The following is a 19057-nucleotide window of genomic DNA, read 5'->3' as shown; positions in this document are numbered from 1 at the left end:
ATGTCTATCTCTCTTTGAGAATTTCATACCCACACTCCCTCCAACTTCTCCCAGACCACCCCCATACACTTCCTAACTTAATATCCTCTTCCTTTTTCTTACAACCCACTCAGTCCATAGAACTATCCACTGAAGCATGGACCACAGACCTGAAGAAAACCAACTCTTCCCAACGACCATCAACTAACTGCCAATAGCTCTCACCTCATCTTGCCTCGTCTCACGAGCCCTCCCATCCCTTCTGGAATGCTGGCTGTGTTGAATTTGCACAGGTAGCCACAGCTGCAGGAGTTCATGAGTGTAGTGGCCTTGAAATGTCAAGAAGATGCTCTTTATCAGTGCTTCTCTCTCATCCCTGGCTAGTACTACCTTTTTGCCCCTCCCTTACAAGGTTTCCTGAGCATTTGGGGGAGGGAATTACGTTGCTGTACCATTTGGAGCACTCTAATCAGTTATTCCCTGTTCTCTGACTAGTTGTGGTTCTCTGTGTTAACCACCATCCACCGCAGCTTCTCTGACGAGGGTTGAGGGTTTCAGCACCCTGTAAGAATGAGTATTTAGAAAACAGTATTGATGCTGAGTCTACTCAGCAAAGTATCAGTAGTAACTTCTTCCCTAGGATGTATGACCTCTCTAACCATGGGTTCTGGCCAGGTTTGCACTACCAGGTCTGAGTTCTTGCCTGTGGAGCATACCTTAAGTACAGTCACAAAATGGTTGTAACGATGACATTTGTGCCACTAATTCACCAGTAGGCGGCACATCTTGAGTAGCATTCTGATCATAAGACCACTGACCACAATTATTTCCAAGCAGCCCTCCTAGTTCTACAGTCAAGAGTTAACATTATATGCTATATGTTAACCCCCACCCACAGGATGGGCAGAAAGAACCCCAGGAGACTCACAACCATACACTCCAATTCCCCAGAGAATGGCCAGGACCCCAGGAGACCTACAACCATATATTCCAATCACATAGTATTTGATCTTGGGATTCAGCTGTGCTGGTACAAGCTTGCATTTCTAATACTTGGGAGACTGAGACAGAAGGATTACCACAAACTCAAGAGTAGTTTGGATCATCTAGAGTTCAAATCCAACCTAGGCTATATAATGAAATGTAAGCAGAGACTGCTCATTCATTTCCTAGCTGCTCAGACCCGAATAATCACATAAAAACTCTATTAACTCCAACACTGTTTGGCTAATGGTTCATAAATATTTCTGGCTAGCTCTTACATCTTAAATTAACCCATTTCTATTAATCTGTGTATCGACACGGGGTTGTAGCTTACCTGAAATATTCTGGTGGTATCTTTCTTCTTTGGCAGCTACATGGTGTCTCCCTGACTCCTCCTACTCTCTCTTTATCTCTGTTTGGATTTCCAGCCTGGCTTTATTCTGCCCTGCAATAGACTGAAGCAGCTTCTTTATTAACCAATGGTAATAAAATATATTCACAGCATACAGAGGGGAGTCCCACATCAGTGAAACCTTGTCTCAAAGTGAAAACAAAACAAACAAGCAAAAATTAGTAAGGTCCCATATGCATGAAAAGATCTCATATCTTTTATCAGTTGTTCACCAAAAGTACAATGTTGAATACATCAGCTTGGATTTCTAGCTTTACTACAATCTACATTCATTATTCATTAGTAATTTAACCTTCTCATCCTGGAGTACTGCTGTAGGACAACCACACATCTCCCCATCTGCTTGGTTTAGCTGGATCCAGGGCCAGAGGAAATCAGGGTCACATTATTGTCTGTAGCACTACCAAGCTCCCTTGATCTGCCAGGATCCTGACTGATACTGTAGCAGTGGCCTCTCTATCAGCCACAACTGGTTGCTGTAAGGGTCCTAGCTGGACAAGCAATCTCCCTCCTTGATGTACTTTCTTGCAGGGAAGAAATGCACACGGCATACTACTGGAGGATAATTGCCCATCCCTAGGACAAGATTAACCTTTTCCTATGGTGCCTTTGCATCTTCTATTATCCATGCTTTCTGTGAACTATGGCTCAGATTAAATAAACAAACGAGCAAACAACAAGGAAAATTTTCCAGGGATTCACACACACTGGATTTGTATTACAGTGAATTTTTTCTAGGAATTCTAGTTTAACATAATCTTGTCACATTTTCTTTAAATGGCCCAGACAGACCCCACGTTATGCTTTCCATTTATCCCATACCTTCCTATCATTTTATTTTTACACTACGGGAGCCCGCCTTACATGCCAGTCAAAATCATTCACACCCACCAGAGCCTCTTCTACTTCATAAAGATTGCGTCCCACCACGGGGCTCACAAAACCGCTAACATCTCACACCTGTCCTGACGTTCCGCTGGATTAACTTTCCTCTTACCTCTCCATGAACTCAATCTTACCTGGTCTCAAGGACTGGGCATCAAATACCACATCTCTCATGTCCCATTCCCTCAGTAATGCCTCTCCTTCCTCTATTGTCTTCCAGCCCCTAATATTCATGGGGACTTCAACCAAATGTCCCTAATGACGTGTGGGAAACCATCCACATGAGACTTGTTTTCCTTATATTACCTCAGATTGTGTAGGCCTTTTTTTTCCCAGGGAAGAATGAGTGATTCTGTTACTGAGTTTCTCCACTTTCACAGCTCCCATACGCCCTCATTTCTCAAGCCTTCACAAGCAAGAATGTGAGCTCTCTTTCACTCTTTAATGTCTTTCCCAGTTCAGGCATTTCAGAGGCAAATTACTTCCACAGTCTTCTGTACTGAGCCATTATTAATGTTCCCATCTCCATGCCAAATTGTGGGTTTTCCATCCTCTGCAGTACAGGTTAGACCTGAGTAAAGGCTATCTCCTATCACTTCTACCTCTCTCCCTCTCTCTCTCTCTCTCTCTCTCTCTCTCTCTCTCTCTCTCTCACACACACACACACACACACACATCACTGTCCTGTTCTTTCCATGGTTCCAACTCTCTGGATCTTAGAAGGGGGCTGGAGCATGGACCAAATTAGCACCCTCTTTCCCCTTCACACTACCAGGAAAGAGACGACAAACCAGCACATCTCATCCTCCCCTCTTGCCTCTTTCCCCGTCAAATCCAAAGCTAATGTAGAGGACAACAGCTGCGTGACCCTTTCCCTTGTAACTCCTCCATCATGAGGAGATTCTTTATAAGAAGATGGCTCCGTTTCAGCTGTATATCAACTCACTCACAGTCGGAGTCTTGCATTGCCACCATAGCTTCTTTGCCAAAACGTCCCTTTGTGTTACTTTTAGGGATTATAATATATCTTCTACTCCATCAGTCATTTGGGGGCACCCCAAAGATAGACCCCATGTAGTAGAAGGATCACAGAAACTAAGAATTATTCCAGGGATGCATTGCCCTCAATAGTGCAATCTCAGTTGCATATCTCATAAACGAGTGCTCCTCCAAGACTCATCTTTGGTTCTGTCAGTCTCTGTCCAGGAAACAAGTATTCTGTGACTTTTGCTAGGAAATCTTCCTATGAGAGAGAGAGAGAGAGAGAGAGAGAGAGAGAGAGAGAGAGAGAGAGAGAGAGACTATGACAGAGCAAACAAATAATTCTATTCAAATCCAGTGCACTGAATCAATGAATTCATTGGGATCACTTACAAAAGCAAGAATGAACTGCATGGTGGCATCACTGAAAACTCCCATTCCAGGCACATAAAAGCTGCATCACTGGAGTTTCCTGAATGACTTGCAGGCAGCTACACTACCGAAGAATCATCCCTCACCTAACAATAGTTTACCATTTATATAACCTCTGGGAAGGGCTTCATTAGTATTGTGATACATGAGCCTCATTAATCTTCTCCCTCTATTTTATAACTTGAGAGGTAGAAGCAGAGTCGGGTGAGTCCAAGGCCAGCCTGGTATAGTGAGTTCCAGGACAGCCAGGGCTACGTAGAGGGAAGGGATCTCAAAAACAAAAACAAAAGAAAAGAAAAAAGCACTAAAACCACAGAGTCTGATTTGGTGTTGGGTTAGCATGAGGCCTGCCCTGGAGTGTAGTTAATGTGCCTAGTGTCACTCCATTGGTAAAAACTCACCACCCCCCAGCAGCTATCATGTCTGTCTCCTCCTTCATGCTGGGATATTTGTCTAGCTTGAACTTGGGTAGGTCTTTCCCATGCTGTCACAATCTCTGTGAATTCATATGTGCATCAGCCCTGTTGTTTCCTTAAAATAGTCTACCCCCTCTGACTCTGATAATATTTCCACCCCCTTTTCTGCATAGATCCCTGAGTCTTGGGGGAAGCGTGAAGGTTAGAAGTCTATTTCAGGGCTGAGCACTCCAAAATCTTTCACTGTCTGCACACTGTTTAGTTGTAGGTCTCTGTCAAGCTGCAAGAAGAAACTTCTCTGCCATGACTTGGGCTATACACAGATCTTAAGTGCAGCAGTAGACCATTAGAAGTTATTTTATTGCTAAGTTCCTTTTACAGAATAATAGTAATAGGCTTTCCCCTGGGCCCATTACCTATTTAGTCTCAGGTTCTTGGCCTCATTAACAATATAACCACTGTTTGATTGGTTACTCTTCTGACGCTCATGCCACTGTTGCACCAGTGGGTATATCTTTCAGGCAATTCATTATGATATAGCTGGGTGAGACTGACGATCATTTTCCCCCTCCAGTGTATAAGATCTTCTATAAGATCTTCTAGCACTGTGAATGCAAACTAGTAGAGATGAAGTTTCTAACTGAGTCCCAGCTCAATTTCTCCATGTCATAAGCCATAAGTATTGTGATATCTTCAGCAACAGGGCCTTACCATCAAGTTGTGAAGGCAACCAACAGCATGGAAAACAGTGTGTGGTACTTGGGGATATATGGGACATCTTTTGCTAACAACTCAAAAAGGTGTAACCCATTCCAGTACTGGGGTTTTAGTAACATCTGATGTCTAGTTGGGGTACTGAATCCCCCATTATATGGTAACTTCATTTAAGCTCTTTTCATATATTTTAGGGAATGTCTAGAGTAGTATGTTTCCATATGGTTTTTCAAAAGACTTTTAGTGTTAGTTACCCATCCCAGAGTCTCTCCTCTACCCTGCCCTCATAAACCCTTTTAATCTTACTGTCCTAATTCATCCTTTATCCCTTTATAAACACTATGTATATTCTTTATCTCCTTGGAAGACCCACAGTTCCTTACTAAATGCACACACTGAAATCGTAAAATCTAACATCCTCAAATAAGAGAAAACATGCAATGTTTTCCTTTTACCTCACTCAGGATTATTTCCAGAATCATCCATTTACCTGAAGATTTTACAGTTTCATATTTTCTTAGCATCTGAAAAATACTCTGTTGTACAAATGTACCACATTTCTATTATCCATTCATCAATTGATGGAAGTCTTGATTGCTTCAAATTTCTGGCTATTATGAATTATAGCAGCAGTGACCATGATGAGCAAGTATCTCTATAGAGTGCTCTGGGTATACGCTCAAGAGTGATATAGATATATCTTGTGGTAAATTTATTCTCAGGGTCTTTTTTTGAGGACCCTTCACACCAATATCCATAGTGGCCTTGCCAGTTTGTACTCCCACCAGCGATGAATAGGTGTTTCCCTTGCCCTGAATTCTTGCTAACATTGGTTATTATTTCTTTTATTAATCTTGGCACTTCTGACTGGGGTAAGATGAAATCTGAAAGCAGTTTTAATTTTCATTTCCCTGATGGCTAAAGCTACTGAACAATTTTTGTTAATAATGCTTTTTATTAAAAAGTTTTCATACAATGTATTTTGATCACGTTTCCCCTCCCCCTTCTCCTCCCAGATCCTCCCTACCTCTCTGCCCATCCAACTTTGTGTTCTTCTCTCTCTCTCTGAAGAAAGCCACCAAAAATTAAAAAAAAAGACAAAAAAACAAAAACAAAACTAAACTAAAGGTTCATCCAAAAAAATAGATTTTTAAAAAGTGCTTCTCAGTCATTAGTATCCCATCTCTTGAGAACTCTGCTTAGCGCTGTGCTCCATTTTCAAACTGAGTGGTTTGTTTTCTTGATGTGCAGTTTTTTATGTTCCTTGTGTTTTCTGGACACTGACCCTCTCAGATGTGTAATTGGCACAGATTTTTTTTCTCATTCTGTAGGTCGCGTCTTTGCTTGAATGGTGGTGTTCTCTGCTGTATGGAAGTTTCATTTAGTTTTGTTTTATTTCACGAGATCCCACTTATTAACTGTTAAGAATTGAGGTTAGTTATCCAAAAGATTTAGGGATAGGACAGAGGGAAGGCTTTCTTGTGGGATGTGTCATTCTTACAGGAAAAACAAGTCTGCACTGACTCTTAGTTGTGCATTTTTTTTCTACCAGAAACAAAAGGATTTTGTCTTTTCAACTCACTGTCCCCACTGTGAAGTGGCAATACTTTGTGAGATTTAAGTGTGTTATATGCATATCCACATGCACAGTTAGCATAACTCATGAAGTGTGGCTTTTTTCTTTTTAGTTCACTATTAGGGGTTGAGTTCTGGGCTTTGCATTCTGGGTTGGCACTTTACCATTAGGTTGTGTCTCCAATCATTTTTGAAATCACACACACACCCACACTTAAAGATAAGATCTCACTAAGTTACCCAGGGTGACCTCAAACTTACCCTGTACCAGAGGAAACCCTTAAATGTGATTTTTCTGACTACCAAGCAGCTGGAATTAGAGGCCTGCATACCAGATCCTACAAGGGGGGTTATTTCCACTGATGTACCATTCAAAGCTGTCATGTTGTGGCCTCTTTTTCATCTTGGTCATGACAGAGTCTACTGCTGAGGCCAGGGGAAGGTGGCCATACAGATAGTCACCTGAAGAAAGGGTGTCCTACCATGTCCGTAATCCCAAGATAGAAGAGGGCTGGCGCCAGAGGACTCAGCAAGCAGTCTCCTTTGGCTGTGAGTTCCTCGGAGACACAGCATTTGCTCCCTGGTGAAAGGCTGGTGACCACCATTTTCAAATGCAGCAGCCTGGAGGCATAGTCCCGACAAAGAAAAGGAAGAGCGTCATTCTGCCACACACTTGCCCCATCCACAGAGAGTCCCATCCTGTCTTGCTACATGATTCCATAGCTCTCTATGTAATGCGGTTGACTGCACGGAACTCCACAGAAACCCACAGAATGCTTTCCATCTGCTGCTCGGTCCTGCAGCTCTGCTTGCCTCCTGGTCTCAACTTCTTGGCAGCTCACGCTGACACGGCCCCACGGGACCCCCGACACGGAGTCCTAGCTGCCAGGGACCACGCCAATCCTCTCCCCATTTCTTCGCAGACGAGGCCTCTCGTTACTGGCACCCATATGGGCCTTCCCGGGGGTCCTTGAGCAAGAGCTGAGGCTGAGATGCAGGAAAGCTCTGGCTCCAGTGAATTATGGGGCTGTAATTCCATCAAGGGCTTCTGAAGAGATCGTAAACTTGCATCCCAAGCTTCTGCAGCCCCCCTCCACCACACCCGGCCTTTCTCTCTTTAGAATGATTTACAAGTCTATAATTCTGAGGCAGAATTGCCTCTTAGTTCACATAATCCAAATATTTAAGTATAGCAGCATCAGGCTTTCTCTCGCTTCCAGTTAGTTCCTCCCTCAGAACTAACAGGCTGCAACAGTGTCCTCCAGCGCTGAGCCCCATGGGAGAGCCCTTCCATTTTAAAGAGGAGGGTGACCTTTGTCTTGAGAGGGAATGTGGAAACTTCAGTTTCTCCTGAAACCAAGTAGCCATGAAAGGCTTCTCTGGGGACTCAGGGACAACAGATGTGAACTGAGAAGGACTAGCCTTGATCTCTGTGGTTCTGGGTCATTCAGTTGACAAGCACGAGTTGGGCCTCCACTTGTGTGAGCTTCATGACAAGATCTACGTTTTACCTGCTGCCACATATATGTCCTTCACTTCTCAAATGCTGAAAACTGTGTGTGAACATTTTCACCCTTGGCACAGCCCTTCCTATGCCCAACACACCACTCTTCAGCCAATGGAATGAGTCTTCAGTATCTGTGAACACTACATATTTATGTCTAGAGTCTGTTTCTCCTGTTAGAATGAAAGCTTCCTGAAGGCAGGACCGGGTGTGGCTGAGCTCTGGTGCATGGCTCCAAGCAGTGCTATTTACTGAGTAAAATATGAGCACAGAAATGTACAAATGAATGATCACATAACACAATTTGATGGGTCAAAACATGATAGATCTACTACATCAAAGACCCCAAAATGACCGAGATGGACTTTGCTTGGGAGAATCCCAGTCTTGAGGCCTTAAATTTCGTTGCCATCTTTCCCTTATAGAATCCAGACTCCATATCCTTCATGGGCAGTTGTGGCGGCAATGGCCTGCCATTAATCCCAAGGGCTTCTGCCCTTGAGAGAGACAACTAATGTCTCCAGCCATGCAGAGTCCTGGCTCCCCTCTCCAGCCTGGAGCTCACCTGGTATCTGATACCCTCCTTCCCTCCTGCCCCACCTACCTGACTTCTGTCCATGCCTGGATTTTCCCTTTAAGATCTGTTTATAGTCTCATCAGTGGTGGCTGGTAACTATGGAAACTACAATTAGGCGGTGGCAGCCTCTGACTTAGCAAAGACCCAGCTCAAATTCTTCCATACATTCTAGGGTGTACCCTTCACGAGCCTGAGACAATGCTCCTGAAAGCAGCCATAATGAAGGACCAGTTTCTCCTTTTCAAAATTTCTAATTCATCACAGTCCAGTATTTTTGTAACATACAATGCAAACAAATTAGGAATGAAATGGAAAGAAATAAATATACAATGTACACGCTCCAATTTTATAATAGTCCATTCAATAGGCATAAGATTACTCCCTCCACAGCAATGAGTCTCAAATGCTGACTCTCCATTTCAATATTATATCATCACGGATCGGCACAGGTTTGTGATAGGCTCCAGTCCATGGACAGCTCTCTAAATAGCTCTGACTTTGTAGCCCATGGGGCACAGCCTAGAGCACTACTCAGTCTTTATACAAACCTAGACGCATTTCTAGCCAGTCCTTCTGACCTTGTTTAGCTTGAGCCTCTACCCAAATATGCATGGAGATGGAGGATAGGGCTTTGTCTGAAGCAACTGACGACCCATGGAAAGATCTGTGCTCGACTTTGAGTAAATATATGCAGAAGTATCTACTCTACAGGGTCCTCGTCATACCTGGAAGTGTTCCCCAACATCCGGGTGTCTACACAGAACAGAATGGAGCAGACTACGAGTCACCTAGAGGGATTGCATAGAGCTTGTGCTTCCCTCCAGTTTACCCTCTCCTGCCTACAGGCCTTCTAGACTGTGCATGAGCCAGTGGATTGCAATCCTTTATTTTCTACCTGACACACTTTATAAAATCAAGGCACATATTCTAGACAATAAAGTGAATAAGCATTAAAAGGATAACTGTAAGTCCATAATTTTTATATCCCAGATCAAGATAAAAACTACATCAGTCATCTCAGAAAGTTCTCCCAAGTCCCTTCCTGTATGAAGTATCTTTTATCTGAAGATTTAGCCAATCATGGACCAAAAATGCTTTTTTTTAAATGTCCACACTGAATGTGTCTACCATTTATTTTTCTTGTTATTATTCCATAAACAATAGTTTGACAGCTATTTACATAGCATTTACATTGTATTAGAAACCTCTACAAACCCTAGAAATGATGCAAATCCATGGGAAAGTGCCTGTCAGATGTGCACACACACTATGCCAACCTTAGAAGGGACTTTAGTTCACGTCTTGGTATGAGATGTGCCCGGAACAAATCAGCCTTTGGGGCATCAAGGCACGTCTAAATAGCTGTTTCACATAGACCTCTAGATCGACATATAGAATATATCCAGCACCTCCCCTAAAGTGAACCCCCCAAGTTCCCTCAAACCTCTTCTGAGTAAATACTACTACACACGCAGAACCTCGAGCTAACTACGATTCTTGTTTCTCCCATCACTGATTGGCTTTGCACACTCTTCACATAGAGGAGAATGAACTCTAGCCCCTGCCTTTTTTCACTCTGCGGACATCTGTGACTTCTTGCAGGCTCTGGCCTGGTATCTTTCAACGCTTCCTGCTGCATCTGTGTTCTATTGTTGCTGCAACTGCTCCCCCCCAGCTCCTTTGGTGCAACCTTAATTTATTTCCCTTAGGTAGATATCTGATAGGGAGACGTTCAATCACCAAGTAGCTCAATCTTTGACTTTTAAAGAGACGTGTAACTGTTTTCCTAAAACCACTGAACAAACCGCCTCCATATGAGAATTGAGGTTGCTCTCCGGTTTTGTAACACTTTATTGCAATTGTTTTTCAAGTTAACACTCTTGGTGACACCTCATTATGGTTTATATTTAAATTAGTCTGATGAAGAATGGTGTTGGAGACCTCTTCGTCAGATGATCTTTCATCTGGACATCTCTTTTGTAAAGCACTATAACTCTTCAGCCCTTACAATAATTGGGGTTTTTTCTTTTCAGATATACTACTAGCATCCTCTAGTCTGTGGCTTGCCTGATCATTTACATCCTTAAAATAATTTTACTTTTATTTTATATGTATGAGTGACTTGCCTACACGCATGTAAGGGCCCTGCATGAGTGTTCGGTGGCCATGGAGGTCAGAAGAGGGAGTCAGATGCCCTGGAACTGGAGTTACAGACAGTTGTGGGTCACAGCAATGGTTCTAGGAACCAAAGTTGGGTTCTCCGGAAGAGTGGCAAGCGCTCTTAACCACTGAGCCATCCCTCTAGCTCCTGGTGCTTACACTCTAAATGATGTCTTTTTAATAGACAAACAGCTCTGATGACAATGTATGTGGCTCAATGGACTGCACTGTCCCTTTATGAGTAGTCGTTCTGAGTACTCAGGGAATTGCTGCCTGTCATCAAGGTCACAATGGTATTCTCGCGTCCTTAGGTTTTTCTTCTACTTTTCACGTTATCTATGGTCCACATAAATTTAGTGAGTGATAGAGGGCAAAGCTCCTCTTCTCCCATATGGAAGTCAGCTTCTCCAGTTTCACTTCCTGAAAAGATCATCCGTTCCCCAACAGAGCTGCAGTAAGAAAGGTTCTGGTGTGAATCTCGTGACCATGGAGGTGTGAATCCATTTCTAGATCATCTGTTGCCTGTCAATGATTATCCTGTTCGTTTCCCTTTCCCCTAACACCTAAGTTTTAATTTGATAGCCCTATAATAACAATGAACATCTTTTCTGTAATTTCTTTTACTGGTATTTCTTAGTAGTCAATGTAGATGTCTTGTAATTTTATTGGATTTATTCTTAGCTATTTGACATTTCTGATGTTATTATCAATAGACTTTATCATGGTAAAAACACATAAGTATAAAACTTACTATATCTGTTGTTTTTCTTAATTTTATTTTGTATATATGGGTGTTGGCTTGAATGTATGTCTATCTGTGCACTACATACATTTCAGGTGCTAATCGAGGCTGGAAGAAGGGGTCAGATCCCTTGGTACTGAAGGCACCTATGGCTTTGAACTGTCACATGGGTGCTGGAAATCAAACCTAGGTCTTCTGGAAGAGCAGCCCGTTCTCTTAACCCCTTAGCCACCACTCTAGGCCTTGCTTGCATCTATTTTTAAATGTACACTATGGTAGTATTAACTGCATGGGCACTGTTATATAGCAAATATTTTTCATTTTGCAAAACTAAAACCCTCTCCATATAGAGCAATACCTCTCCATCTATGGATGCTCTCACTCCTGGTAACCAGTTTCCAGTTCCTGTGTCTTTGGATTTGACTACATCAGATACCTGATGCATGCCCACCAGGGAAGAAGTGCCTTTGGGTACCTGGTTCGTTTTAGTAAGCACATTGTCCTTCATCTGTGTTGCGTCACAAGACAGGATTCCCTTCTTTTGAAGGATAAATAATGTTCCTGTGTTTGTGTGCAGACACAGACATGTGCATGTGTGTGCACGTGTGCATGCACCATGTATGTGTAGGTGTGTGCATGTGCACATGGGCATGCGTGTGTGCATCAGCGCTCTTTAAATTTTACTTCGATTCTTCTTCTTGACTATTGTAAATAATGCTAAAATGGATGTTGAAATAGCTGTTTGAGAGCCTATGCCCAATTCTTTTCTCTTTCTTATTAAGTTTGTTCCTTGACAGTTTTGTACAGGAATATAATGCCCTCTAATTCTTACCTGCGGTAGCGCCCACTCCTCACTACAATTCCTTTTCCTACGTCCGTGTCTCTTTGTTTAGTTTGGTGAACTACAGAGCCTTACCAAGTCCTTCTGCATGGCCATGGCTTTGAAACTATCCATCGGAGCCTGAGGAGATCACCAGTGGGCAAGAAATTAATGGCAATGACCCTCTGATCAATAACCAAGAGTCGAGCCCTTTGAGCCCCTCCCCACCAATGGCAGATTACTGACCAGTCTTATACAGGCCCAGTGCTGCTAACCACAGCTGCTGCGGAGTTCAGACCTACAGTGGCCCTGTCTTAGGTGTCGTGCTTGGGTGATGATGTTCCACAGCCCCTCTACCGCTCTTCCAGATCTTGCATTCTTTACACCCCTGCCATCTGATGGTCCTTGAGCCTTAGGCGGGAAGCTATTACGATCTCACTTAGGACTGAGCACTTAACTATCACTTACTTGAGAACAAGAACACAGAGATTCAGGACACCTTGAGCAGTCACAGGTTTTTGCATTCAGTGTCCACGCTAACAGAGGCCTCACTGATGAAGGCTTGGAGTAGAATTTGTCTGTGGATATAAATATAGATAAACAGAAGACATTTGCCACTGTGTCAATTTAGCTAAATAAGAGCAGGAAGTTCCCGCTAGGTCTTTTAAGTTCCCAGACACCTGGTTTTGACCAGGTTATAAAACTGGGCATGGATTCCGTCCTGTGGAAAAGGCCTCCGACCTGTTCAGTTTGGCTGCCCCCAGAAGAGTCCCATAACTATTGTACAAATACCCCTATCTTGCCACCAGACTGAGTTTGTAGAGCTGGCTAGGTAGGGGAATGAGAGGATGGAAGCCTTGGGGGAAGGGAAGCAATAAAGCATGGTAAAATGAAGGTTAAAAAGGGAAGAGGTGGAAAAGGGTTAGATCGGGCAGGGAAATGTGCATGAGGAAGATGGGAGAGCAAGGATAGAGGATTCACACACACACACACACACACACACACACACACACAAGATAAATGGAAAAGCCATATGGAAAAAAATTCATCTTATAAACCAATTAAAATACAGAATTACAAAGAAAAGGAATTCTTTGTGTGGCTGCGTCCTACGCCTCCCAGAAGGCTTGGGATAGTAAATAGCAATGGCAGTGCCACGTGTAGAATACTTGGGTATGAGTTGTTGATCGAGGAGGTCCAGAAGCCTCCAAAACAATCCTGTTTCCGGATACATCTGTGGGTGGCCCCTCAAAAGATGTGGAAGCCTTGCATGAAAGACAGAGAAATTGAGCTGGAGCCGAACTGGAGCCTACCTGTTGCCTAGTTTCCATGGGGTCAAAAGGTGTTACACAGGCTGCTGGGAGAGAGAAGCACCGATGGTCCTACGTAGCTGTGAACAGTATGAACCAGAGTAGCAATTCTCTTGAATGTGCGCACACACACACACACACACACACATATGCAGGCATACACGCACGCACACACACATACACACACACACACACACGCAGGCATACACACACACACATGCAGGCATACACGCAGGCACACACACATACACACACACACGCAGGCATACACGCACACACACACACACACACACACACACACACACACGCAGGCATACACGCACATGTGTGCATGCGTATATATCCAGGAATTGAATTTCTGGTTCTTATAGCAATTCTGTTGTAAAACTTCAAACTTTTTTGAGGAAACGCCGCATGCTTTGCTTTCCTTTCAGCAGCACTATTATATAATCCATATAATCAGCATTTTAAACATCTCATTGTCCAGTCGTTTGCATCTATAAATACACCTGGCATTTTTCATCTCAACTTTGTCTACACTGGTGTTTGCTAAATTTAGTTATTTTAATAGATTACAGACACTGCCGGGTTGTTTACGAATACAGCTTTGATATCTGTAGAAGATGATAGCGTTTTGATGTTTATACTCAACGTCTACACCTTTTATTTCTTTTGTCACCTTATGGAAATTGCCAGGAACTTCAGTGCGGTTGAACAGAAGGGCCATGCCACCCCTCTTTATTTTCTTCCAGTTTTGAAAAGCATTCTACCTTTTGGGCCCAGCTAGGAGGGTATATGGCCGCCAGCTAGAAGCTGAAATTCCTGATGCACATTTTTCTCAGCTTCCTTTGCATTTGGGACATTGATTTTAATCAGACTCCCCATGGGAGGCAGAAGACGTGCCCAGATAGGATCTGAAGAGATTTAATGAAGGGACTATGTATAATGATGTGGGTGGGGCTACAGAAACCAATAAACAATGCCGAAGCAGTCAGAGATTATCAATATGCTTTCCATGTTCAGATGTGGGGAGAGGAAGAGAAGGAACACTTTCTTGGTGAGCCCAGATCCCAGGAAGAGGACCACCCATGGGAAGATGATGCCCTGGGGAAATGGAGTCCCTCTGCTATTCCTGCAGGGAAGCCAGAAGGAAGGAAGTGGAGGAGAAGCAGCCTGGCTTCTTTCTCTCCTCACTCTCTTGTCTCCTGTTAGAACCTTGCATTGTTCTAACCAATGGAAACCAGAGGGCAAGAGAGCCTGGGGGGAATGGCCATTGTGGGTTAGGCCCTGGTGCACTAAAACAAACCAGAGAAAGATGGAGCAATGAGTGAGGGTGAGATTGAGGAAAATGATTGACGTAGAGAGGATCATGTGACCTAGGCTTAGCCAATCAGACATATACTTCCTAGACTCTGAATCAGAATCTCTGGGCACAAAGAAGCTGGGGTGGTGCAGAATTTGCTCACAGTGAAAGGGACAGCATGGTCTAGAAGGGGAGCTGCCAGTGTTGCTGGGGAAAAGAGGCATGAGTCACCAGCAGACTACCAACATCTAGCTGACAAGGTTCTTTTGAAAGAAGACAGAAGTGAATTAGCTCAATCATAGCTAAGAGCTTGATTTAAACACTCTCTAATTGAGGAAGCTTATTTCCATACCAAAATATTTTGAAACATCATACTCTATCACCAAATTCAGCCACCATTTACTGACTACCTATCACCATCTCAACCAAGGCCAAATGTGCACTATGACACCTTATTGTCACTCACGGTGCACCCAACAAGGATTAGATGCTGTGACTCCAAGGCAGTTAAGGCCCTAGAGTAACATGGAATACCTTTATCATGGATTTCACATAAACATGCTTTAAGGACAATTGATAAATTTACTAATAAATACATTGGAATGGTGAAACAATCACAAATACATTACATTACAGAGCTAAATGGAAAAATTTGCCAGACTTTCTGAAGCAAACCTTAGGGCTTCAGATACATTTCAGAATTAGAGTTGTTCACAACTCAACACACATAATGTTAAGAAAAATCACATCAGTAAAATCTCTCGTGAGGGATCTCTCCAGAACTTCAGATCACTCGGGACTGGGGAAAGATGGGTGGCCCTTCAAGTTTCCAAAAGTCGCTATTGACAGAAAGAAGAGCTGGTTATAATCTGCCATCATCAACAGTATTATTAACATATTCTAAAATCCTCAGGGAGGATCTTATGCTGAATGGCCTGATCATTGAATACTCGTTATCTACCAATATGGCAGTAACTACTGGTTGCTGACTTTAGCAATGAGAGAACTGGGGGATGACCAAATGGACACCGTTTACCCATGCATGTCAAGATCATACTTTCATCCAGCCCCTTGCTTGTGCCACATTACGTAATATGTAGAATGAGTGCTGCAATTGATCAATTCTCGTGTTGTTATCTTTAATAGGTAGTACATGTATAAGGTACCCAATTCAAACTGGGATGTCTATTCTACTCACATTCCAGCATCAGTTCCCTTACCTAGGACATCCCAGCTTTTCTCGATACAAAGACTGCCCATGAGTGTCTAATGATCCCATTGTTATGTTAAAGTTGTATGTTTGCAGACAATAGAAGTTTGAACTCAGTGAACAATAGCTGGAGGATCTAAGTCTGACTGACTACATGCAGTGACTGAAGCAGGACTCTTGCTCATTTGTCTATTTGGGAGTCTCTTCCTTCTTTTTAAAGTCACACACATGAGCACATCTAGGCCTGTGAGGACCCTGGAGAAAGAAAGGAATGGCATGCTACAGAGAAAGAAAGGGAGATGAGACAAAGGAGTGGACAGAGATGGGAGGAGGCTGATCCATATCCGAGGAGTCTTTCTTCCAATGTTCCCTCCAGGTTCCAAACTGTGGGCACACTGCTGGCCTTTACAATCAGGCTGAATTTGGCTGGTGGCATGTAGAAGCCATCTTCCCACGGGCTTGGCCATGCAGCTCTTCTGCCCCATTGGCTCCCCAGTCTCTGTTAGGAGCATTCTCATACACACAGTGAACATTTAGAACGGCTGGAGATGCTCTGCTCTGGGAACTTCCCCTTCATCAAACACAAGGGTTCTACCAATTGGAATTCCTCTCCAAGCAGCTTCCAGACTAACTCAGACTGCTGGAACCAAGGTAACAAGTGTGCATAGGTGGGCAGAGAGCGGGAGAGAGGTACACAGGGAAGACAACTTTCTAATTCTGGACCTATGAAATCAAGGATCTTTGGGAGCATGGCCTGTGGGTGAACTGCTCATCCATGGGCCTTTAAAAACACAGGACTGGAAAGCAGGGTGCAAGCATTGTGCACCATGGTACCTTCAGGGAAGTCCTGAGATACTCTTTTAATTGAGCCTATGACACTAGAGATCCCCATGAAAGATGACCACAACCCCCAATTCGGATCCCAGTCAACTTAGTAAGAAGCTTTCCTGGTTCTAATCTCCCAACCAGATTGGGTTTTCCTGTGGGACAGACAGACAGACAGACAGAAGGACAGTCATACTTACAGTGTTCTCTAAAAATCAGACCTTCACTGTTCTGGGCAAAGAGGAGAACACTGACCCACTGGAGATCTGGGCTTTGCTTTTAGAAACTACGGTAGAACTCACTAGACCACAGCAAGGTGAGGGTTACACAGATGATTTGGTCAACCTTGTCACTGGACAAAAAAGAAAAAAGTGTCAATTTGATGGCAGATGTTAAATAAGTAGACAGAATATCATTGCTTCATAAGAGTGTCCTGCAAAGCACACAGCCAAGGATCTTAGGAGAAGCCACAAAAAGGGCAAATAAGTAACAAATAGAAAAGAGACGGTGACTGAACCCACATTAGAAACAGTCAGTGGTCACTCTGGGGATCTGAGGATGCTCCTGCCCAGTCATAGACAATCAGACCCTAACATCCAAAAGAATTGGGACAACATCCAAAATCAACAATACTGGATAGTTTTGTGTGAATATAACACAAGCTAGAATGATCTGAGAAGAGAGAAGCTTGGTTGAAAAAGGGTGCCTACTAGATTGACCTGTGAGGGCCCATCTCACTGTGGGTGGAGCCACCTTGGGCAGGTGGTCCTGAATGAACAAGCTGAACAAGTCACGGGGTGTGGGGGGGGAAGCAAGCAAGTAAGCATCATTCCTCCTGTGGCCTCTGCGCCCCTCACCCCCCCACACACCATTCTTGCCTCCAGGTTCCTCCCCTGACTCAGTGACAGATTGTTAACCAGAGTATAAGATAAATAAACCTTCCCTCCCTAGGATGCTCTTGTTCATGGCGTCTTTCACAGGAGGAGAAACCCTAAGAGAGACATCAACAGTTAGGGCAGGGCTGCTATTCGAACTCTTGGATTCCAGGTCAGCCAGGTATTCCCAGTGGAGCCCCTTTCTCTCCCAATTGCCTCATGAGGCTCTGTCACCTGGCCCCTCCCTGGCTGTGATAGGAGGAAGGCTCAGGAGTCGATCTCAGTGTGCGGGTGTCTGCCTCCTTCTGGGGCCTCCTGCCCTCCCCTGTGTCTCAGCTGTCTGCAGCTAAGTAACACAGATCTTCTCTGCTGTTCCTTTTGGCTGCTCTGCCCCCTCGCATCCAGAAGCAGAGAGAGAGAGCCGGAGACACAGAAGCAAATTGCCGCTAATGTTGCTTCCCTTCTCTCCGTTAGAACTGTCACTTATAAATACTGAAGAATCAAGCATCGCCAACCACCCAAGTCCCACTGTCTGGTGGCTGCAAGGCCCTTTCTTGTGTCTCCCAGGGCAACCTTTCTGGAGGTGTGTTAAGAAGACTCCATAGCCAAGGAGGCAGGCAGGCCAGGAGCAATGTCAGAGCTGTCCACCCAGCTCCTCACCACTGGGACAGATTCTTCTCTTAGTTGGAACATGGTGCCCACAGAGGAGAGGTAGAAGGAAGTTGCAATCCCACAGAGGGCCAGGCATAGGCAAGGTAGAAGGCAGGAGCTGAGATCCAGGAAGAGAAGGGGACAGGCACTAAAAGCAAACAGAATAACTGTGAAGAAAAATCCAACTTGCTCACACCCATCGCGGCCAACAACTCCAAGTAAGACCTCAAGCTCAAGTATGGGACTTGAGAGGTACACATGACCTGTGCTATGCTGAAGCCATAAGAGAGGATGTCCCAGTCTCTGGGAACAAGGCAGGCCCTGCAGTTGCCACCGAGAACTTTGTGACTTATAAATCCAATCAGAAGAGAGGACAGGGTAGCAGTGGCTCTGTTGGTGGCGGCAACCCTTCCCAGGTGGGGCTTCCATGCCTGGCACTGGAACTAGAAGATGTCTCTTCGAGAGAAGGGGTGGTATTTTCGGGTCTCATGCTAGACTCCAACAGAGGAATGGTCCATGAAGAGCAGTAAGTCAAGCTAACCCAGAGAAATCCCCCAGGCACAATGCAGGGGAGTTACTGTTTTGGATCAAGCACACGAGAAAAGAATGGATGACAGGGTGAGGCAGGGCTGGCATCTAGACAGGAAGTTCTGCTCCTTCCTCTGGAAACAAACAAACAAAACCTTTTTACCTTTGCTGTAC

This window comes from Myodes glareolus, chromosome 25 (assembly GCF_982192425.1).
Source record: "Myodes glareolus chromosome 25, mMyoGla1.1, whole genome shotgun sequence".
NCBI classification, from domain to species: Eukaryota; Metazoa; Chordata; class Mammalia; order Rodentia; family Cricetidae; genus Myodes; species Myodes glareolus.
Note: the sequence above shows the minus strand (reverse complement) of the source record.